At 39.7% G+C, this 24,116-nt stretch overlaps 1 long non-coding RNA gene across 1 annotated transcript in view; it reads right to left on the reverse strand.

Moving 5' to 3' along the window:
• Positions 1 to 14,924: 14,924 nt before the first annotated feature.
• The window catches only part of LOC119506993, a 108,114-nt gene continuing 98,922 nt past the window's right edge, over positions 14,925 to 24,116 (reverse strand). The window contains exon 3 of the long non-coding RNA XR_005211092.1: positions 14,925 to 14,998. This is a non-coding gene — a long non-coding RNA (uncharacterized LOC119506993). The remainder of the gene's footprint in view (positions 14,999 to 24,116) is intronic.

Consider the following 24,116-nt stretch of genomic DNA (forward strand, 5'->3'; position numbering starts at 1 on the left):
CAAGTTGTGAATGCAAAGAAAAAGTTCTTGAAAGAAATTAAAAGTGCTACATGAATGCAAAACAGTCTTATTGCTGATGTGGAGAAAGTTTTAGTGGTCTGCATCTGAGATCAAGCCATCCACAACATTCCCTTAAGTCAAAGCCTAATCCAGAGCAAGAATCCAACTCTTTAATTCTAGGAAGGCTGAGAGAGGTGAGGAAGCTGTAGATGAAATTGAAGCTAGCAGAGGTTGGTTCATAATGTTTAGGAAGCCATATCCATAACATAAAAGTGTAAGGTGAAGCAACATGAGTTGATTTAGAAGCTTCAGCAAGTTATCCATCAGCTCTAGCTAAGATAATTGATGAAGGTGGCTACATAAAACAACTGATTTTTAACGTACATGAAACAGCCTTATCTTGGAAGAAGGTGCCGTCTAGTACTTTCATAGTTAGAGACAAGAAGGCAATACCTGGCCTCAAAGCTCCAAAGGACAGACTGACTCTCTTTTTAGGGGTTAATGCACCTGGTGACTTTAAGTTGAAGCCAGTGCTCATCTACCATTCTGAAATTCTAGCTCCACTAAGAATGATGCTAAATCTACTGTGTGCTCTATAAATGGAACTAGAAAGCCTGGATGACAGCACATCTGTTTATAACATGTTTTACTGAGTATTTTAATTGAGAAATATTGCTCAGAAAAAAAGATTCCTTTCAAAATATTACTGACCATTGACAATGTAGCTGGTCACCAAAAAGCTCTGATGGAGATGTACAATGTGATTAATGTTGTTCTTATGCCTGCTAACATGACATCTATTCTCTAGTTTATGGATCAAGGGGTCATTTTGACTTTCAAGCCTTATTATTTAAGAAATTCATTTCATAAGGCTATATAGCTACCATGGATAGTGACTCCTCTGATCCATCTAGGCAAAGGAAATTGAAAACCTTCTGGAACAGTTTCACCACTCCGGATGCCAATAACAATATTCATGACTCATGGGAGAGGTCAAACTATTAACGTTAGCAAGAGTTTGGATGAAGTTGATTCCAAACCTCATGGATAACTTTGAGGGGTTCAAGACTTCAGTGGAGGAAGTATCTGCAGATGTAGTAGAAATAGCAAGAGAACTAGAATTAAAAAGTAGAGCATGAAGATGTGACTAAATCCCTGCAATCTCATGAAAAAACTTTAACAAATGAGGGGTTGCTTCTTATGGATGAGCAAATGAAGTGATTTCTTGAGCTGGAATCTACTTCTGGTGAAAATGCTATGAATATTGTTGAAATGACAACAAAGGATTTAGAATATTACATAAACTTAGTTGATAAAGCAGTAGTAGGATTCGAGAGGATAGCCTCCAGTTTTGAAAGTTCTACTGGTAAAATGCTATCCAACAGCATCACATGCTACAGAGAAATCTTTCAGGAAAGGAAGAATCAATAGATTCAGCCAACTCCATTGTTGTCTTATTTTAAGAAATTTTCACAGTCACTTCAACCTTCAGCAACCACTACCCTAATCAATCAGCAGCCATCAACATGTAAGACACTCCACCAGCAAAAAGATTATGACTCGCTGAAGGCTCAGATGATGGATAACATTTTTTAGCAATGAAGTATATTTAATAAAGGTTTGTATATTGTTTTTTGACATAATGCTATTGCACACTTAGACCACTGTATAGTATAAACATAACTTATATGCACTGGGAAACCAAAAAATTTGTGTGACTCACTTTACTGGAATAGTGGCTTTATTGTGGTGGTCTAGAACTGAACCTGCAATGTCTCTGAGGTACGCCTGTAGAATGCTTACTATGTGCCAGGCATTCTTCCAAGCGCTTTAAATATATGAACTCATCTGATTCTCACAGTAAACCTATGTGGTATAATTATTATTATTCCCATTTTTCAGATGGGGAACATGACGCATAGAGAGGGCAATGACCTTGTCTGAGGTAAGCTGGTAAATGGGATGGCTGGGATTCAAACCCAAGCATTGAGTGCAGAGTCTATTGACCATTGTATATATACCCTCAGTACATGACTATAGGAAGTATTCTGTATTGGGGATACTAATAAATAGTATACATATACAAAAAGGGTTCCATCATCAAATAAGTTTGAGAAACACTAAGTTAAACCAAAGTTTTTTGACTGAAGGACTCCTCAGATCCTTTAATGTGCTCTGTAAGTCTCTAAGAATGAAGTATGGAGCCAGCACTTCCCAAGACCAGTTTGAACCAAGCCTATCTCTTTATCAACATCTAAAAGGACTGGTATTCCCTAGAACACATTTTGGCAAATGCTGATGTATAAGATCTGATAAATAAGTAGTAGCAGCATTACACTTGAGGGCTTGAAAAACTATCCTTTGACCTAGGAAGAAGAAATATAAAAATTTACACTAATTCCATTTATCCATGATCTCCACTTTATACACTACCACATTGTGTATTTCCCAAAACAAACAAAACAAAAAGTTGTAAGCATTGCAATTCTTGTTACAAAATACATGTGTAAAGGATGCTTTTGTTTAAAGGAAATGCAAGACATTTTTTTCCTCCCTAGATTGGTTCTCTGAAGCTGACATTTAGAGAAGAAAGATGCACAAGAAAGAGCTGAGTCTCCGTGTACCTTGGTGCCATGACATACTATAGATCATGCTAGGGCAGGACTGAGAGAGCTCTAGGAACAAGTCATCTCCAAGTGATTAATGACAGCAAGATGACCCGTTGATCCCTCCCGGGCACTGCTCTATCTAGGCATCCAGAATTACCTCCAGGACATATGGAGAGAGAGAAATGTGAGACTGTCTCCAAATCACTGAGTCTATGACTACCTTAATAGAGACCACCCCTACCCCACCCCCCAAGGTATATTAATCCTTGCTTATTGAATTCTTCACTTTTGGTTACTAATACCAACGTACCATCACTTCCAACACCTGCCCCCCCCCCCACACACACACACATGCACATCCTACTCTCAATCAGGGAGGAATTTCAGTTTTGCTGATACCATCTTAACACAGAGTTTAAAATAGCTTAAAGATATATGCATCTGATCAGCCTCATTGGAAATTACCAAAGGAAAAGTTTGTGGGTAACACCACATTTGACCCACTTTTTAGAAACGCTATGAGGTCTTATAAACCAAATCGGAGGTTGACATACCAAGCCATTAGCACAGCACTATATTGTCACTAAACTCCATCCCCATAATATGTGCCTATTTTGTGAATCCATTGTATACCTGCAGTTATGTTAGGATATTACTACTGGAGTGAAAATAGGATTTCAAAAGTCTGGAAGTTCATTTGAAAATGGCAGTGATGACTTCCTCATATGAGTTTTGACCACATGTCATTTTCTGAATGGTTCACGTAATTTAAGGACAGATGATGCTATTGATATCCTCATTTCTTCCTCAGTCTTCTTAGCAGTCCAGCTGTCTTTCTGCCTTGGAATTAACCTCACTCATTCTGCTACCCTTCTTTTGCCCAAGCACTATTTACTAATCCTCCACCACTCATATTCCAACTTTTTTAAGAATAATAAAGTTATCAATGGAGATCAAATTCTCAAACAAAGCAAAACAGGAACCACTTTCCACTTGTAATCAAAAACTGTTTAAATACCTGCTGCTACCTGCTTGCTCTCTCTACATATGGCTGCAGATTGGCACCCCTAGTTGGAATCAATGAATCACTTTCCTTGCAACACCTTGAAAGAGAATGATGTTGTCTATTATATGACACCAGTCCCTCAATACTATTGGGTTTATTCATGCAGAATATCTTGAGACCAAGGAAGAATCATAGGAATGCTATAAACTGATGATTTCCTGAACCTACTGCTGAATCTGTTGGGCAAATTACTTCACAGATGGAAATAAAAACTGATTCCAATGTGGAAATAAAATCTTTGACCTTTATGGAAGGACTACAGAGCAGCATGGAGAGGAAGTAAGGGAATTGGATTAGAATGAACATTTTTGGTTTACCATATCAGTTAGGCCAACGACTGAGTTAGGAGTACAGAAGGCTTATCGAGGAGTAACATTTGTGAAGGGAAAAGGGAGAAAGTACAACTGGACAGGGACAGCCTTCAGACCATATACAGATCTGCCAGCCCAATAGGGTGCTCCAGAGCAAAGATTGCTCCTTGGAGTCCTGCATCAGACAGAAAAGGTTAAGCCCTTATATCATCATTTTGCTCAGTCATTGGCTGGGGCTACCCTGGAAAGAACTGACCTTGGCAAAAATGCTAGGGTGGACTGAAGGAGGTAACAGTTGGAGGCCATCAGCTAACCAAATATCTTGCAGCTGAGGAAGAGTCCTTTCTTGAAGAAGGATCTGAACTGCACAGCTCTGCCACAACTCTCAGTGTCCATTCCTTCCCTTTCTCCAGGTGGAGCAGATATGAGAGTTGAGCTAATACAGAGGGGCCTCTAATTTTCCACTCTCAACATTGGAACACTTATCGATAAAATTTTTTATAAACATGAACAAATATACACATCAGATCAAAAGCACATTAAATATGGCCACAAAAGGCATTAGTAAACTTATGAAGAGAGTCTTTCAGAATGAAACCTATTTATTAGTACAGGGGCTTCTAGACATAGTATGTGGATCCAGAAAAAAAATTAATTCATTATCAGCCAATAATATCTTAGGGTAGATTAAATGAAAAGGTCACTGTCATCTAGAAAAACCAAAATCAGGAAATGGGATATAAAACAGATAAATTATATTGATGGAAAATAGAGATTCTAGGCAGAAATTGACAAACACAATGATAATGAGAAATTTTATCACATCTCTTTCAGTCACCAGTAAATCAAGCAGACAAAAATCAAAAATATACCAAAGATTTGAGCATAAAAATTTAATCTATGCTGATGTCTCTAATTAGACACTAGCTTTACAGAAACAGCCTTCAAAAGCAGAGACCAAAAGAACTAGGAATGTAGAAATCTGTGAATAGCATTAAGGTAAAAGGGTCAGAAAGTTCACTCTTTCTCCTCGCTCTATGGTTTATATAAACATATCTGTCCTGCTGTCTCAGGCTTGCTGCAGCTGTAACACACATGTACCTTGCAGCCCACACACCAGATATTCTCATCTCCATCCCTAATATGTGCATCCAGGCCAGTGCTGTCAGTTCTTGGGCAGCTGTGACGGTGCCCACATCACAGCTGTTGTGTGCCTAGGCCAGTGGCACAGGCAGCTGGGTTCATAGTACATGGGTCATGGATTTCACTCTTGCAGGTCTGATTACTCCTGAATGCCCCAAATGTCTCTGGTATGTAGCTATGTGTGATTTTTCTGAAGACTGAAGTGCTGAGGGTCTGACCCAGGTGAACCAGTCACTGAGCTTGTCTGTAAGCTTAGGGGACTGCTCAACTCCTACCTGTCCCCTGGCTTCCTTGTTTTCTACTCGTAAGAGCTTGTATTGTTTTTCTCTTTTGGGATCTCAGGGGAGTTTCACTTACATTTTTAAATCACAGTTTACTGCATGTTATTGGAGACATTTTATGTTCTAGGAGGCCTTCAAATTTGGGTATTTTCAAAGATCTCTCTTATGAATGTTGGTGAGTCTCATTTTTTTAAAAAAAAAAGTTTACTTTAGGCAATCTATTTAAAACACTGCAACCAACATAATGGATATGCTTTCTTTTTAAACAATCATGGATCATTTATAAAAATGGACCCCATTCTAGGTCACGAATAATCAAAAAATACCAAAGAATTAGTATCCCACAGACCACATGCTCTTAACAATTAAAATAGATGTCACAGACAAATACTTAACTAAAAAATTGCTCTGAACATTAGTGAGTGTATCAGTCAGGGTCCCAACAGGAAACAGATGGCTCATTCCAAATAGGAAAATCTATAGAGATTTTATTAAGGGGACATTTAAAAGATGTGGACAGATGTGAGGGAGACATAAGGAATAGTGCTGTACTCCAGGGTTAATACGAGTCGGGCAGTAACTATTCCTAGGCCTAGAGAGGCAAGGGGCAGGAAACATGATTAGAACTGAGAAGAAAGGAGTCACTTGAAAGGGCCACCTTGAAAGGAGAAGTGACCTCAGGTTGAGGATGCAGCCATCCAGAGGCCACAAAGAGGCCACAGGGTTGACTATTCCCAGGACTTCTGCAGCCACTTCAGCAACTGAGCCATGACACACCATAGTCAATGCCAACTCTTTAGTAGGCCAGAAAGCAGTGTGTCTTCTTTTTGTCTTTCAGGAGGCCAAAGCACACAAAGTAGGGGTAACCTTAAGTACTCTCCTCCTTTTTCTCAACAGAATGAGAGGCAATTTCAGTGCCAGCCATCTGGTAAGGCAGATAAAGACGGTCCAAGAGAACAGTGCCTCTGTCAAGATGGCTGCCACAAATCTCTTGGCCAGTTGCCTTTGGGGCAGGCATTTAGCCTCAGGGTTTAGGGGAAGGACTTGGCTTTGGTTTCTTCCCTCCTGGGATTGGAGAGTCCAAAGTATGATCTGAAAACTTCCCATTTTTACCCTTGGAAATTCCAGGCATTTCTGATGGTGCCACTAAAACTCAAGCTAAACCATCAAACTATCACTTCCATTTTCAAACCTATGGATCATTCCAGGTTTGAATGAACTCTGACTTGGCAATAGCTGGTTAGATAGGCGACTTGGATGCCCATATTCACCTTCCACCAGGAACACAGAACTGGCTTCAAAATCATGGTAAATTTTTGTAATAAGTAACTTCTGAACATTCTTACAATATCATGCTTCCAATCCATATAGTCATCAGTTATACCCAGCAACTACAGAGGCAGCCCTCCCTACTTCCTGGAATGTGGAAGCTTCAAACTCTCAGTGCTAATTCATTTTGCATTAGTGCTTAGCAGCAAAAAATCTCGACTCTTGACAGCAAGAAGTAAATTATTCTTTCAGTACTATACTTAGATGCATTGAGTTTAATTACCTTGTAATTTCCGGGTCATGTTATTATCATGAAGTTACATGGCTTTGCAAATTTATTTACAGTCTATAAAAAGAAAATGACTTAGGAAATGAATGTTGCTAAATTGGTCCCTTGTAAATAGTATTTTATTGTTGTTTAAAAAACTAAAAAGCTTTCCTACTGGAAAATGTAGGCTGCTTAAATGCCTACTCTCACAAAAGTCAGGAATTACAATCTAGGAATTAGAATCTAGATCACTCCAAGAGGAGTCTGAGGGACTTAAGAGGTCAAGCAGGTAGGCAGATTGGCATTCAGAAAGATTAACTTATGGTAAAAGGGTCAGCTCCAAGAAGAATAGTCATATGATATGGTCAGTTGAGAGTAAGGAATTTGGTCAAAATCTGAAATATTGGTAACATTTAGTATCCAAGTTTCAGAGGTTTATAAAGAATTATCAAGTTTTGTTCAATAGAAATTTGCAAAGTTTTGGGATGACCTGAATGTTGCACTTGGTGGACACTGTTCTACTCTGTCCACAGCATATTTATGTAACACAATGGGATAAAGTGAAGCACTATTGGTCTGTAGGGGGAGTCAAGATTGTTTCCATCCTTTCTCACCCCATCACCTGACTCTTAACTCTCTAGGATCAGTGGCCTCCAAGAAGAGCACTGTTGCTCCAATTGAAGGATGTTGGTGGGTAGGACTTTCAAAAAGGGAAAGGTCATGTCATATGCAGACAAAGAGATAGTGACAACCTAGGACTGTTCCAACAGTTCCTGGCATCTCTCTGTTTCTCCTTAGTTGCTCTTTTTCTTTCCTGTGGGTTAGCTTGGGAAGTGGACCATAAACCAGCTGTGTCTGCTCCATTGCCCCATTCCTTACCTCACGATGGTTGAAACAGCCCTGTGTTTGAGCGCTGTGAGAAGAGGGGTGGCAGTCAGAGCTTTATCACAACTTGCTTTATCTGAGGCTGATTGGGCCTCACCAGATAGGGAGAAAGAAAACTTCAGTTTGGTCAAGCCATCTTATTACAACTCTGCCTTGGCATTTAAGTTCAGCCTTGATGATACTCAGTCACCCAGTCACCAATTACTGTTATAGGCATGCTTCTCTCGTGAGGACCTCACAGGGAAAATGAGTGACTTGCACAAGGCAGAATGTTTATGCTTATGGGCCCCCTGGTTATGGGAACAACACATAACACCTCAGTCTCATCCTGAAGTCCAATCGCAACTCGTTGAGGGTCTAAGTCTGTAGGGAGAAGGTCAGTTCCTATGAAAATAGGGTTTATTTTCTCCTGACTTATTTTTCTTTAAATCCATATTCTCTTTCCTTTGCCTCTGAACCCTGGCCGTTCCCTCCTCTCTGGTTACTCCACCAGCAACTTTTACATACTCCCATCCCCCGAGTGCCTCCTAGTCACTCCACATTATTTCCTCTTTATTGCCTAGTACCTTCCACCCTCTACACCACTCCTCTCTTAGTTTGCCAGGGCTGTTATAACAACTACCACAGACTGGTTGACTTAAACTATAGGAATTTATTAGTTTTGGAGGCTAGAAGTCCAAAGTCAGGGCATCAGCAAGGCCGTGCTTTCTCTGAAGTCTGTAGCATTCTGGTGGTGGCCGGCAGCCCGTAACTCAAACTCTGCCTCCATCACATGCCTGTATTTCTCCCTGTCTGTCTCCTGCTCCTGTGTCCGTATTTCCTCTGCTTACAATGAGTCCAGTCACCTTGCATTACGGTCCATTCTGATTCAGTGTGTCCTTACCTCAACTAATAATATCTTCAAAGATCCTATTCATAAATGGGTTCACAGCCACAGGACTGGGGCTTAGGATTTGAACATGTGTTTGTGGAGGAACATGATTGAATCCCTAACAACTGCTAACCATCCTACAAGTTTCCTTCCTACGAAGCAACATTTGGTACATGGTATCTGAGATCAAAGAAAAAGGATGGGCTAATCTACGGATAAAATGAGTTGACCAATCTTGACTGGAATGCCTAAAAGGAATTCCAAAGTAAAACTTTTGGCATTTATAAATTTCCATTGACCTTTTAAGAATGTAGATCCTACATTTAAAATGATGTGCTAAAAAATGTTCTTAAATATTTAAGAAATGACATGGGATCTGAATGTAATAATAATTTAAAATAAATAAATATTTTACACATATTGCTCTTTTCTTTGTCTGCATCCCAGAAACTGCAAGCACTCAGTACACATATTAAATGCTGGAATCAAAAATGAAAATGGCATATTTAACAGCTTGATGTTTTATTAAAGTTAAACCAGCTGGTGGCGATTTGGTAGCCAAATCTACATTCTGACTCACTGAAATGTCTGTAACATTGCACTGCACTGGAGGCAAAAGGGCCATCATGTGAATCTTGGTTATAAGAAGCAGTGACCTAATTCTTATTAACCTTCAGGCCATAATGTTATTCTGGAGGGTTAAGTATTATACATGGCTCCCTATAGATTTTGCAATTTCTGCACTTCTAAAATCTAAGGTCTAATAAAAATAAGATTATGTTCTGCTAAAGAAAGATGTAAGTTCGTTGAATCTTTATTTTTGTAGTAATTGTTGTTACCAAGGAAACCAAATATGGAAGCCAAAGGCAAATCTGAATACAACACGATAGAAATTATGAGACAGCTTCCCTTGTGGACTGTAAAGGTAGCACCCTGCCAGCAAGAAAAGCTATCATAGTTTTAAATAAGATACGGTCTCTGCCTTCAACTGGACCCCTTTTAGGGGAGATCTACATGTAATTAATACATTACATTAATTTGGCATGTTTATATAAGGTACTGTGGGACTACAAAGGAGAGGCAACTTTGTCTAGAGTTAGTGAGTGAGATGGCTAATGAAAGAGCTCACAGAGGAGATGATATACTGGCTGGGTCTTGAAAACTGCACTTAAGCTTTCCATGTGAAAAACAGGACAAAGAAACATATGTATGGTGTACAAAACGAGGGAATTGGAAAGGGTATAGACAAAATTTTATGATACCATACTAGAAAAGTCTATAAACTTTCCCATCCATTGTCCCTTCTAGAGAGTCCTTCCCACCCTCAGCACGTGGAAGGGGCAACACTATATGCTACCTCCTCAGCTTTTGCTGATGGATACCTGACTTGACCCAATATTCTAGTTGATAAGTAACCACTCAGATTATCTCCAGAAAATGTGAACTAACAGAGGTATTTAAGCTGAAAAGTTAAGACTAAGGCAGCCATATTAGGCCATTTGTGAGTGGAGGAAGCTAGTCCAGAGACAAACAGAACTGAACAGATTTGCGGACGGTTGCTGTGATAAAAGAAGCCATGTGTATTTTGTTTCCTGACTTTTGAGTTTGCATTAGTCAAGACAAGCCAGGTTACAGTACAGCAGTGGATGGCAAACTACTGACCCCAGGACAACCTGGCCTAGGGCCTGTTTTTCAACAGCCTCAACTAAAAATGGTTTTATATTTTTAAAGTATTGCAAGAAAACATCCAGAGACCTTATGTGGCCCACAAGGCATTTATACAAAAAGTTTGCCAACCTTCATGCTGTCTATCACCTTGGGGCTTTGCTCCACGTCTTCTTACTGTGGGAAGGAAGCTGACTGAGAAGCCACCAGGTTGAACACTGTCGATGTGGCAGAGGGAAAGAGTTCTGGAAGGTCTCACCCCAGGAATTAAATACTCCAGTCCTGGAAGTGATACATGTCACAACCACTCAAAATGTGTTGGCCAGAATTAGTGACACAGCCCAATGCAACACAAAGGGATCTGGAAGTGTGACTCCACCATGTACCAGGAAGGTGGAGAACCAGACATATTTGGCAAACAGCACCAAAGATGAAAACATATGCCTGAAAATTTCTTGTTGTGTTACACTTGAACTAGTTTGAATAAGGTTCTGTTCCATTGAATGACAGGAAGCCTTGAATACAGAGGAATGACAAGAGGCTACACAATTAAAAATTTAGGTTGGGGTAAGATTATGAAGGGTCTTGTGTGTTAATCTCAAGAGTTTATATTTTACCCTGTGGTCAGCAGGAAAGTCTTAATGGACTTTAGTCATTAAGAAAAGGGTCCACTAACAGTTTTAACCAAGGAGTTCATGATTAGATATTTTAGAAATATCACCTAGCTACCATACAGAAATACAGATGGAAGATTTATTGAATGAAGCAAAATGGGAGACCATTTAGGAGGCCATTGCAGTGGTCAAGACATAAGATGATGTGGGTTTGAAATAAACCAGTATTCATAAGAAAGAGCAAGACAATCCAGATTGAAAAAAAAAAAGGCATAATAAGTAGAATTTATAGGACTTGTTGACAAGGAAAGTGGGAGGCAGTGAAGGCGTGAGGAAGCATGATATTTAGTTTGGACAACTAAATGAATGTTAGGACCAAGAATTAAAATAGGAAGGTGGAAGAGCATGGTGTATGGTCTCTGAACATTCAGATAACCTTCCTATGTCCCTCTCTCCTTAATCTTTTCTTTCTGGATCAGTAAGGAATAAACCCCAGATCTTCTCTTCTGTTCAAACTGTGACTCTCCAGGAGTGCTTCACACATGTTTCTTGATTTCTTACGTGCCAATTGGAGTACCTTTCTAGTTCTTCTAGTGCCACACTAAAAGCTACCATTTTGAAATATAAGTGTGGTACATGGGATAGTCTATACCTGATTTATTCCTTCAACCCAGACTGACCATTAGATCCTCAGTGATTTCTTGTGAAATTGGGCATGCAAAAATGGAAGAAGTTAACTTTGCCAAAGCTTAGCTTGGATTTTCTCTGGAATAAATTTGAGATGAGTTTAATGTCCAACAGTAGGTAATTAAATAAATTAAAGTATATTAGCAGATGGAAACACACACATTTTACAGACTGAATGCTGTTCCTTTGGGATATGCTAAAGATGCAACTTCATGCAGTGAAAATGAGAGACACAAATCATGGGAGGCAACCGATGACAGATGTATGTGCAGGGATGGATGGAGATGCATTAATGTACCACAGTCATGGTAATCTTTGCAGTGCATTGGCTATGCATTGCTAATGAGAGGCAAAACACGGAATAAATTCTTTTATGTCATTGACTATATAGTATTACACTGTGATTGATATCAATAAACCTTTCATTGTGTATATTCTATGTTCTCAGGCTTTGTGGCCTCTCTATGTAAGCTACAATAATTGTGATGTCACTCAGATGTCATAACTTTCTCAGCCTTTAGGGGTCACATTTCCCTTTAGAACCTGTACTGGTCATTTTCCTGGTTGCTCTCAGATCCATTCCTACCTTTTCCTTGTCTCTGTATCACAGGAAGCAGAATTTTGAATACCACAACTCCCAGACTCCTTTGCTAACTGGCTTCCAGCTAAGTTCATCCAATAGGAGACAATCTTTCTACCTACAGACAGGTAGAAAGAAGTCAGGATATTTCTCCCCCTCTCTCATCTTCAGGTGACACCTTGTCTTGGCTGCATCTCCTACATGTTTCCAGCTCCTGCCAGATAACCACCCCCCACTCTCTGGGTAACCCTTGCCATATCTCCAGCTCCTATTAAGTGGCTACTTTTACTCCAGAATTCCAGCTTTCCTCTGACAGTCCCAGCCACATGGTCCCCTGGGCCAGCTCCTCTTACAAGGTCCCAGCTCCCTCCAGGCAACCCTGACTCCTGGCCTCTGACAGTACCACCTCCTCTCCACTGTCAGCATTAGTAAACTCCTCTTGCAGTTGTCAAATTCTAGGTGCCTCACCTTTCCCTGTTTACTCTTAGATCTTCCAGCGCCTCAGTAACTAGATCCCCATATTACATTCCTTCTACTGAACTACCTGGCAAGAGTTTTATATATAGCCCAGGAAGATGGACCATAGCATGTAAAATGGCTCTAAGGGGATATCTATAGTTATGAAGCTAATTTAGTGACTTGGCATGAAAGGACAAGATTCTTAAGTCAGGATGCAGTAAGTAGGAATCTGCATCCAGGAGTCTGAATCTAGGAGGATATTTTGCTGAATGGATATTTTGGAAGAAAGATGAGACATGGCCCAGAATGGGTTCCATTTCCTCTTTCCAGCTTTTAATATTCTCAGAATACCAATCTCATGCAATAATGGACAACCCATGAACAATTCTATTCTCCACATCCTCACACTAAACACGCCCCAAGAGAAAACTTGGCTGCTTCCTCTGAAAATAAAATTGAAAAAAAGAAAGACATTAATAGATTAATAAATTATCGAGAACCAAACCAGTATGTTAACAGCATCCTTTAAAAGCAATCTTTTGATGCCCTTTGTAGGATTCAAAATTGAGCTTATCTAAACTCAGTAAAGTTGCCTGACTCTGGCATATGTTTAAATTTGTTTTACAGACAGGAGAGAGCAACAACTTTTATTAAAATCAAAGGACTTAGGACATGCTTTCAATATGAAAGTGGAACATGAGTGGATGCAGCAAAGCCTAGAAGTTACCCTTGTAGGCTCATGAATCCAATAGGCCTGTGTTTGAATTCTACCTCTTCTACTTACTAACTGTGTGACACTGGCCAAGTTACTGAAGTCTCTGTGCCTCTGTTTTCTTAACTGTAAAATGGGGGTGATAATAGCACTTACCTCTTTGGGTAGTTGTGAGGATTAAATGAGATAAATTTTGTGAAGTATCATCAGAGTACTATATCTGGTCCTTAGGAAGATCTAAGAAAAGGATTGAAGAAATGGGAAGGCTTTGTTTGGATAACTCTTCCATATTGGAATGCATAACAATCACCTGGATATTGTTAAAAATGTAGAACCCTGAACTCCATCCCCAGAAATTCTGATTCAAAAGGTCTGGGAGTGGATCCCAGGAATTTGAATCTTTAATAGATTTATATCCCAGAGATTTGAATGCACATGGATAAAAGATTCATATAAGAAACTATAAGAAACACTCACTTTTACTCCATTCTCTACCTATTTGCAAAATTCTCTTTGAATCCATTATTTCCTTGACGTCAGTGATTTTTTTGAATTCTAAACTTATTTTCTTAAAACATCCTACTATGTAGGGGAACAGAAAGCAAATAAGACAAACCCGGATAATGGTAGCGGTTAAGCCACTTACTGATTTGGACAAGTTACCTCATCACTTGAAACCTTACTTTCCTCATATAAAAAATGAAATAATAATATTTGGGCTACCTACCTCTAAGGGCCACTAAAATGATCACTGGAGAGAGAGGATATTAAAGTATTTGTTAAACTACCAATGTGAGTTATTATATGGAATCAGTTGATCACAGAGTCTCTATCATAAAGTACAAGCATGGAAGAGTTCTAGTCTTTCTTTATCTATTACTTACTGCACTCTCAAAGCTCACCTTTCCCCCCACAGCATAAGCTCCTTTCATATTTCTCATCTCAATTCTCTGATTTTTCAATCATTTTTGGTTATTCATTCTTATTTAGGTTAAGACTTAGACTTGCCCATTTAAAATCTTTAATCTCATATTCAGTTCCATGTTTTAACCCTTTCCCCAACCACAGGCTAGACTTGTGGTACCAGTGGCTTGGTATGAAGGGGAATGTTGCTCCCACACACCATATCCTATCCCAAACCCTGTCTTACTCCTCTGCCTCAGGACACGGAGGGAGAAAAAAAAAATGCTTCCTTCTATCACTTCTGTCCTCCTGTCTCTGCACTCTCATGTCCGGGCTGCTCGCCTTGTGGGCAGTGAGTGGCATTTCCTTCTGTGAACTATCCTGTGCAATTTGACTGCATTGTTCTTCCCTTTCCCTTTGTCTTGAAAGCTGACAGCTCATTGTCTGAAGAGCTGTATGCTTGTGCAGGTTCCCAAAGGCCAAGCAGGTGAAGAACTCAGTCGCAAGCAGCTTTCCTGGTAACTGATTATTTCTCACAAGATTTGCCTACATGGTAATAGCACTCACCTCTTTACTGCCGATGGCAAAAAGCCACATTCTTCCTGCGCTGGTCTATTTGCCCCATTTCTAGGTGTTTGCCCAAAACTCTTTTTTCCATTTCTCTGTTCTGGTGACCTGTGGGCACAGAGCATCTCCATCTTAGGGACATGCCACCACTCTGTCCTTTAATGCTTTATCTCCCACATGGGAGCACTAGGGGAGGCAGAGAGTCCTGCTGCTCATGGGACCACTACGTGGTGAACTCAGTGCTCATCTTTTCTTCCTACAAAACCCATAAACTTTCTAAAGTGATTTTCTCACCCACCTATCTACCCCCACCCCCAACTTTGGCTTTGGGAAGGGAAACCAATTGAGTCCTCCCCCTGCACTCCCCAAAGAGAAGAGAGCAGGTAGCCAAGTGCAGTTCCAAATAAATTGGCTCCTCTTAGCATATCCTGTAAGAAGGTGATTGTCATTTGCTTGAATGTGAGAGTACGAAGTGTGTTTTGACCTCACATAGTTGTTATCACCGACTCCTCAAAAACTGGAAAGATCTACTCAGGACCCCCATAGTACCAGCTAGATGAAAATGATCAGTAATAGCCAGAATGTCTCAGGATTCCCCAGACATGGGGCTGTGGCAGTCAATAGGGCTGTTCTCTGATATGTCTGGTCTCTTCCTTTACATACATTGTAGGATTGCTCTTTGTCCATTTGAAGTTTGACGTGGTCATGTGACTTGACAGGGTCCATGAAATGTGTTACTTCTGGGCACAAAACAAAGTGGGCATCCTCCCATGTCCATTTCCCTTGCTATAGCAATGAGAAATGTTCCAGATGGTCCAGCCTTTGTCAGCTTGCAATAGTAATAGGATGACAAGGAGCAGACCCTTGATAGGTATGAAATGTGAACTGTAGGTTTCTGAGTTTCTGAGATTGTTGACTGCCCATGCAGCATAAACTAGCCTAGGCTGACTTATGCAAGAGGCTGGGTATAAGGGGAAATACTTAGAGGCAAATTCCCAAAGATAAACCAGCCAGTTCCGTAAAGTGAATCCACAATAAACAAGCAGACCTGCCTCAACTTTGGAGACCTGAGAAAATATGAAAACAGAGAATTAATCTCATTTGGCTAGAGAGGATAAGGACCAATCCCAGGGACTGCTTTTATTAGCAATAGTCAAATTTCCCATTTATTTACAAGACTGCAGCATAAGGTCTTAACCTATGGATGCTCTGATGATAATGTAGTGAGTGTAAGTTGTGGAGGTGCTCAAAAGTTTGGAAACCCAATATCAATTTAAGTGCATCTAAATGATGGAAATTATTTACTTGGTTGGTTGAAGGATGGAGTGTTTTTGTTTTGCTTGCTTCAATAGGCAATATTTGATAAAGTTGTAAAACTGCACATTTGCAAATCTTAACAATTTGTAAAGACCCTTCTAAGTAGCAATGATGCTTAAGAAAATGAAAATATAAGTCACAGACTGGCAGAAAATGTTTGCAAGACACATATCTGATAAAGGAGATGTATCCACAATATACAGAGAACCCATCAAATTCAACAATAAGAAAGCAAACAACTCAATGAAAAAATTGGCAAAAGATCTGAACAGATACCTCATCGAAGAAGATTTTCACATGGAAATATAAGCATATGAAAGATGCTCAACAAAATATGTCATTAGGATATTGAAAATTAAAATGAGAAACCACTACACACCTATTAAAATGGCTAAAATCCAAAACACTGACAATAAATATTGGTGACCATGTGGAGTAACAGGAACTCTCATTCATTGCTGGGAATGCAAACTGGTACAACCACCTTGGAAGACAATCTGGCAGTTTCTTACAAAGCTAAACATAGGCTTATTATATGATCTAGCTAACATGCTCCTAGGTACTTACCCAAATGAGTTGAAAACTTATATTTACACAAAAACCTGCACCCAAATATTTATGTTTATAGCAGCTTTATTCATAATTGCCAAAATTGGAAGCAAGCTGCAATATATCCACACAATGGAATACTATGCAGTTATAAAAATGAATGAGCTAGCTGCTTGTTTTGTCATTTGTGTCCTTAAGATGCCAGAACCAGCGAAATCCTCTCCAGCTCTGAAGAAAGGCTCCAAGAAGGTGGTGACTAAAGCCCAGAAGAAGGACAGCAAGAAGCGAAAGCACAGCCACAAGGAGAGCTACTTGGTCTACGTGTACAAAGGGGCTGAAGCAGGTCAATCCTGACGCTGGCATCTCATCCAAGGCTATGGGCATCATGAGCTCCTTTGTCAATGACATCTTTGAACATATTGCAGGCAAGGCTTCATGCCTGGCGCACTACAATAAGCGCTCGACCATCACCTCCAGGGAGATCCAGACTGCCATGCACCTGCTGAATCCTGGGGAGCTGACCAAGCACACAGTGTCCTAGGGCACCAAGGCCGTCACCAAGTACACCAGCTCCAAGTAAACTTGCCAAGAGCAGCAAGCAGGCTTTAGACATGTCTTTTCTACCATTGGTCGATACTGGACACTGTTTTATCTCACAAATAAACCAATGAAAATAAGTGATACTGGAGGAAGATAAATGGAAGAATTTTTAGCAATCAAGGAAGGATCAAGAAGCACATGGCTAAAGCATTTTCTTTTTTTTTTCTAATTATAAAAATAATTCATTGTATAAATCTGTGAAAAGGAAAATACAAAAAGAAGAAAACTAAAATCACTCCTAGTATTTCCTGTTCTTTTTATAAGTATGTGATATACATAAATATCAATATATATGAAAACATATAATAGATATATAGCATAAGTAAAGCAAATTTAGATGTTATGCTACATACATACATAGATATAATTTTCTAGGTAACTAAATAAAATTAGAGACAATTTTTCATAGATATATATTTCATTTGTGAGATTGGCCTCTGTTATTGGTTATTTAGATTGAGTTCCACTTTTATGCATTTTAGATTGTACAGACCACACATCCTGTGCAGAAATCTTTGTTCAGCTATTCGATTATTTTTAGTAGTAGAAATACTAGATGAAAAAGTAAAAATACCTGCTAAGGATCTTTTTTTTTTAATAATTCAATTTTATTGAGATATAGCCACATGCCATGGAGTCATACAAAGTGTACAATCAGTTGTTCACAGTACCACCATATAGTTGTGCGTCCATCACCAAAATTAATTTTTGAACATTTTCATTACCACACACACAAAAGTAATAAGAATAAAATTAAAAGTGAAAACGAACAATTGAAGTAAAAAAGAAAAAAAAATGAATAAGCTATCAAGCCATTAGACTTGAGGTTGGAGAGAACTGGGGAGCAGAGAGAGGTGGGATTTGATGCTATAGTCCTGGGCTGCCCAATAAGGCCGCCAATAGCTACATGTGGTATTGATTACTTGAAATGGGCTAGTGATAAAAATAAATTATCTGTCAAACCAAGAAAAGACATGGAGGAATCTTAAATACATATTGCTAATGAAAGAAGCCAGTCTGAAAAAGCTACATGCTGCATGATTCCAACTATATCACATCTGGAAAAGGCAAAACTATAGAGAAGTAAAATGATCATTGGTTGCCAGGGAATCGATGGGTGGGGGAGGGGGGAGAAGATGAATAGGTGGAGCTCCGGGTATTTTTAGGGCAGTGCAACTCTTCTGTATGAAACTGCAATGGTGAATATATATTATGCACTTGCTGAAACCCATAGACCTGTACAACACAGAGAGAACCTGAATGTGGACCATGGGCTTTAGTTAATAATAATGTATCAGTATTGGTTCACCAATCATAACAGATGCAAGATGTTAATAATATGAGAAACTGGCGGAGGGGAGTGTTGAGGAACTCTCCATACTCTCTGTACAATTTTTCTGTAACCTAAAACTTCTCTAAAAATAAAGTCTATTTTAAAAATTAAATGAGAGAATACATGAAAATTTTTAATCACTGTGACCGGCTCAAAAAATGGCAGAGATGATCACGAAGATGATGAGTAAAGGAAGAGGAGGAGGGAGAAGAGGAGGAGGAAAGAACACACTTGAGGATATACGAGAGGGCTTCAGACTATTGCCGGTTTTTCATATTCAGTTACTGTCGTTACTACCTTCAGCAACTTGAGGCTCTAGATTCAAATATAAACCTGCAAATTATGGCAAGTTAGAAAAAATAAAACAAAAAAAAGTGAAAATTTTGAAGTGATTTCAAATTGTGTATGAATCATACTGAAACTCCTTTTTATAGCAGAAGAAGAAATTTCCATGTAACTAAGCCACAAGTTAAAAAGGGTGGGGGGAGGGGACTTGGAACAGCTTCCAGAATAAAACTATATATATGTTTGGGAGAAAAGCTGGTATTTCACCTCAGTTTTCACCTTCACTTTCACTTGAGATATCTCTGAAGAAAAGTAAAAGTCCAATCAGAAATATTTGAGGCTGAGTGTTTTTGAAAGCATTATGGTTTTAGTAGAATTTTACTTGAATCTCTTGCAACTTATTTTCCTCCCCGATGTGAATGGTAATGCCAAACAGAAGCCTAGGAACCAGATAGAATGCCCCAATTTCCACAGCAAGGACTGCAAAGCTTTAATTGTCTTAAATGAAGAGTCCTTTGCCCTGGATTCACTAGAGAACCTCTATTTTAAGCAACTCCTCTTATTATCGTGCCAGGGACTCTATTTTTCAAAGCCCTGATTTTGCCTGGATACCAAACTATAGGAAGTCATATGATTTGGGACTAAATCTACTGCATCAAGCCTAGTATTTAAAATGTTAGAGAAGATAGCATTTTAATAAAGAAGGTTTAGAAATGAGTTACCTTGTTTCCTTGTTTCCTGGGGGAGATAAGTGATGCCCAAAGGAGATGGATAATTTGCCCCAAGTCTTGCAGCTAGTATGTGATGAACCAGGATTTGTACCAAAATCTGTATGACTCCAGAGATGACACTTTTAAACAACCCTTTAATTTCTGGGTTCTAGAACCCTGGGACCCAAGTGGTTCAGCCTTTGGGACAAATCACATTCTGAAAGCACAGTTCAGTGGGCAAAATTAATCTACAGGGAGTCCCATTTTTGCCCCAATCTATCAAGAATATTAAAAATCTAACACATAGTCCAAACACATGAAATTATCATTCCTCTCCTACCCTCAGAACCAGCAACTTCTCTGGAACAGCTGTCAAATTACACTCCAAACTCTTGCCTCATCCCAGGCCAAAGAGCTTGCTTTCCTTCTTCTCACTCACTTTGGCTAAGTAGATTACTTTAAATGCTTTATTTTTTCCTCCCTTCTATTTCAGTCTCCACCCCTACCTCCCACCCTTCTAGCCTCATTCTCCTAACTCTGCATCCCCAAAGCCCAAAGAATCTTTCTTATGCAGTCAGAACTTCTCTAAGCAAAAACTATCTCAGAATCTTTTATTTTAAGCAAATATGGGAAAGACTTGAACATTCTCAAATTGTAAATGTTAGCCTTCTGCCTTCCTCACAACTGTGAGATCTCCCAAATCAATTCCTAAATCTCACTCGTTTCTGAATCTCCCATACAGTGTCTGTGGGTTGTCCTAGATTATGTTGCAAGAAATAATCTTAATTCCTAACATTATGTGTTCAGATTTTTGTGGTAAGGCTTTGTATTCTCAGAAAACTAGAAAACTCCTTGTTTTAGTTTCCTGGTTGCTAAAACAAATACCATAAAATGGATTGGCTTAACAAGAGTAATTCATTGGCTCTTCGTTTCAGAGGCTAGTTGTCTTGCTTATACTTAGTGTCTGTATCTTCTGGCTGGCTGACAATCTTTGGGGTTCCTTGGCTTTCCTGTCACATAGTAATGTACATGGCAGCATCTTTTCCTTTCTCTTCTGGGTTCTACTGACTTCCAACTTCTGGCTGCTCCCCATGGCGCCTCCTTCCGTGTCCAATTTCTTTTGCTGATAAGGACTTCAACCATATTGAATTAAGGCCAACCTCATTCAGTTTGGGCACACCATAACAAATACCATCTTCAAAGGGTTCACACTCACAGGACCAGGGGTTGGGACCTGAACTTGCCTTTTATAGGGGACATGATTCAATCCTCAACACCCCTGTTTCCAACGAATACCCCTGGGATTCTCATTGCAAGTTTTATCAGCTATTATGGCAGGTTATATTCTCCAAAAATGGTCACAATAATATACATCACATCTCACATGCTCTTCTTACAGTGCAACAACAGTAGCACACCTTCATTGAGAGATAGGGTCTATGTTTTTATCTCTTAAAGCTTGGAACATGTTTGTAACTGCGTCTACCAACAGAATGCAGTGTAAGTGGCAATGACATCCAAAGCTAAGTCATAAAAGGAATAACAACTTCCACCTTTCACTTGGATTGGTGAAAGCCAACCACCATGCCATGAGAACACTAGAGCAGTCAAGTGGAGAACAACTGGGGCCTCCAACCTAAAGCAGGCAAGATTGCAGGAATGTGAGTGAGTCATCTTGGAAGAGGACCTTCAGCCCCAGGCAAGCCTTCAGATGACTGTGGCCCCAGACAACATCTGACTTCAACTTCAAGAGAGAATCAAGTAAGAACTACCCAGCTGAGCCCTTCCTGGATTTCTGACCAACACAAAGTAGGAGTCACTAAATTTCAGGATGATTTTATGTAGCAATAAATAAATAAAAGCAGCCATTAATACCTAATCTCAAATTGGCTCCAGCATTGAGTAAGTCAATCTAGCCTAATTTTAATGTAGCTTCTCTCAAAACATGAGAGAATTTAGAAAATAGCTGTGTGTGAGAGAATCTACTTCTCAGGCTTGCCTAAGAGACTGACTGAATTGATGTAGTTGCTGTGGCAAAATCCTAATTCTGTAGATGAGGGAGAGCATTTTATCATGGAGGTGAGAATTTAAATCTCTCTTGTTAGATGGTTGATTGGACTCTGTATTATTCAGGGATCATGTCATCCACACTCTGTGACTTCCCTTGTGTGTTTGTTGGAAGAAAACTCTAGCAAAAAGGTATGGGTAAACGGGGGCTTCTGGAGGCCTACTCTTAAAGAAGTCTGGGAACCCAGAAGTAACTGAATAGTAAGGCCAAGGTCAGGAAGGCACCGATGTTTCTTTGTAAGTGCCAGCAACCATCAAGATATGTAAGTATCACTGAATGAGGGTCATACTGTCCAGAGGGACAGACAGGCTACAGGAAAATGCATGACTTTCCAAGTAAGCATTTCCTCAGTAGGATGGATAGAAGAAGATTCTTTGTATTTGTGGAAACAAAATTTACTTTCCATATTTTCCTCGTTTCCCCTGAGAACCCACCTGTCTTTTTTATGTTCAGGTCCCTACTTATTACTGCCCAGAATGTCTGATTGAACCTAGGTAAGGGGACCGGCCAGGTACCATTAACGGGAAAGAATTGGGGGCTGGCAATTCATTTTCTGAGGCACTAACTTCCATGTGATACTGTGTATTTCCCTCCTTTGACCTGGAAACAGCAAACTGTTTTCTTTGGGATACTCAATTTGAAATATATTCTGAGTTAGCTTGGCCCCCTTTGTTTTTAGGGAATAAACAATCATTCAGGTTTCCTCAATACAGTAGTGTTATAAAAATAATTATGGAAATAAGCAAGAGAGTGTAATAGATATGACTTTGCTTCTTGACACACAGATGCAAGACTTTTTCCACATCAAAACCTTCTTAACTTTTCTAAATCAAATAAAATCTAGTACCAGCCCCCTGCCCAACAGTGGAAAATCCAATCTTAGTCATTTTGGAGAAAAGGAAGAATAAGAACCCTGGAATCTATGGAAATCCAGTAAATTTGGTGTATTAGTTAGGGTTCTCTAGGGAAACAGAATCAACAGGAGATATCTATGAATATAAGATTTATAAAAGTGTCTCACACAACTGTGGGGATGCACGAGTCCAAATTCCATAGGCAGGCAGCAAACTGGCAACTCCAATAAAGATGTTGATGAACTCCTCAGGCAGCAAACTGGCAACTCCAAAGAACGTGTTTGATGAACTCCTCAGGCAACGAACTGGCAACTTTGATGAACTCCTCAGGAAATGCTTCACTGGTCAGCTGAAGAAGAGGTGAAGGTCTCCTATTTGTCCCGCTTAAAAGTCTTTGACTGATAGGATTAAATCCAGCTGACTGCATTCTCTCATTGTGGAAGACACGCCCTTCATTGATATCATCAGTCACAGTTGCAGCCAATTGCTGATGATTTAATAAACCAGCCTTCTGGTTTATTAACCAGCCACAAATGTCCTCGCAGTAATGGTTAGGCCAGTACTTGCTTGACTAGACACCTGGGTACCATTACCTGGCCAAGCTGACACATGAACCTAATCATCACACTTGGGAAAGAACTTCTGATGTTCATAGTCCATGTGAATATCAGCAAACATGTTCATTGGCTAAATTCTCATCATTTATTCCAAGATGATCATGGCATCTACTCTTTTTGGGATATGTGCTCTCAAGGCCTCAGCATAGAGTGCTAACTCTCCAGGCATCCACATGCCATGATTTTCATAGGTCTTCCTTTCCTAGGTGCTATGTGGGAGGGAGATATTCCCTCTCCTATCATCCTAGGGATGAGGAACCCAGCTCTTGCTCATCAACCCCTAGATGCTTGTCCTTTTGATAGCAACATTCCAAGAGTAGCTGTAAGAGTAAGAACAGTCAATCCTGAGTACAGACAATAAGAGGGTTCCTTATCTATAGAAAATGTAAAAATAATAATAAAATCCATAAGTCTTCTTTTTTATTATCACCTGCAGGCAATTTAGAAATATTCTTCCCTGCCCGGGGAGAGATCACTCTCATTTCCCATCTTGGGTGTGATGGTTAGGTTCATGTGTCAACTTGGCCAGGTGATAGTACCCAGCTGTCTGGTCAAGCAAGCACTGGCCTAACAATTGCTGTGAGGACGTTTGTGGCTGGTTAATAAACCAACAGGCTGGTTTATTAACTCATCAGTCAATTGACTGCAGCTGTGACTGATGATTCACCAAAGGGCATGCCTTCCACAATAAGAGTATGCAATTGGCTGGATTTAATCCAATTAATCAGTTGAAGACTTATAAGCGAGACAGATAGAGGACCTTCACTTCTTCTTTGGCTGCCCAGCGAAGCGTTTCCTGAGGAGATCATTGAAGTTGCCGGTTCTTTTCTTGAGGAGTTCATCGGACATCTTCCTTGGAGTTGACAGTTTGCTATCTGCCTGACGGAATTTGG

The sequence above is a fragment of the Choloepus didactylus genome, chromosome 1, assembly GCF_015220235.1.
Source record: "Choloepus didactylus isolate mChoDid1 chromosome 1, mChoDid1.pri, whole genome shotgun sequence".
Lineage (NCBI taxonomy): Eukaryota > Metazoa > Chordata > Mammalia > Pilosa > Megalonychidae > Choloepus > Choloepus didactylus.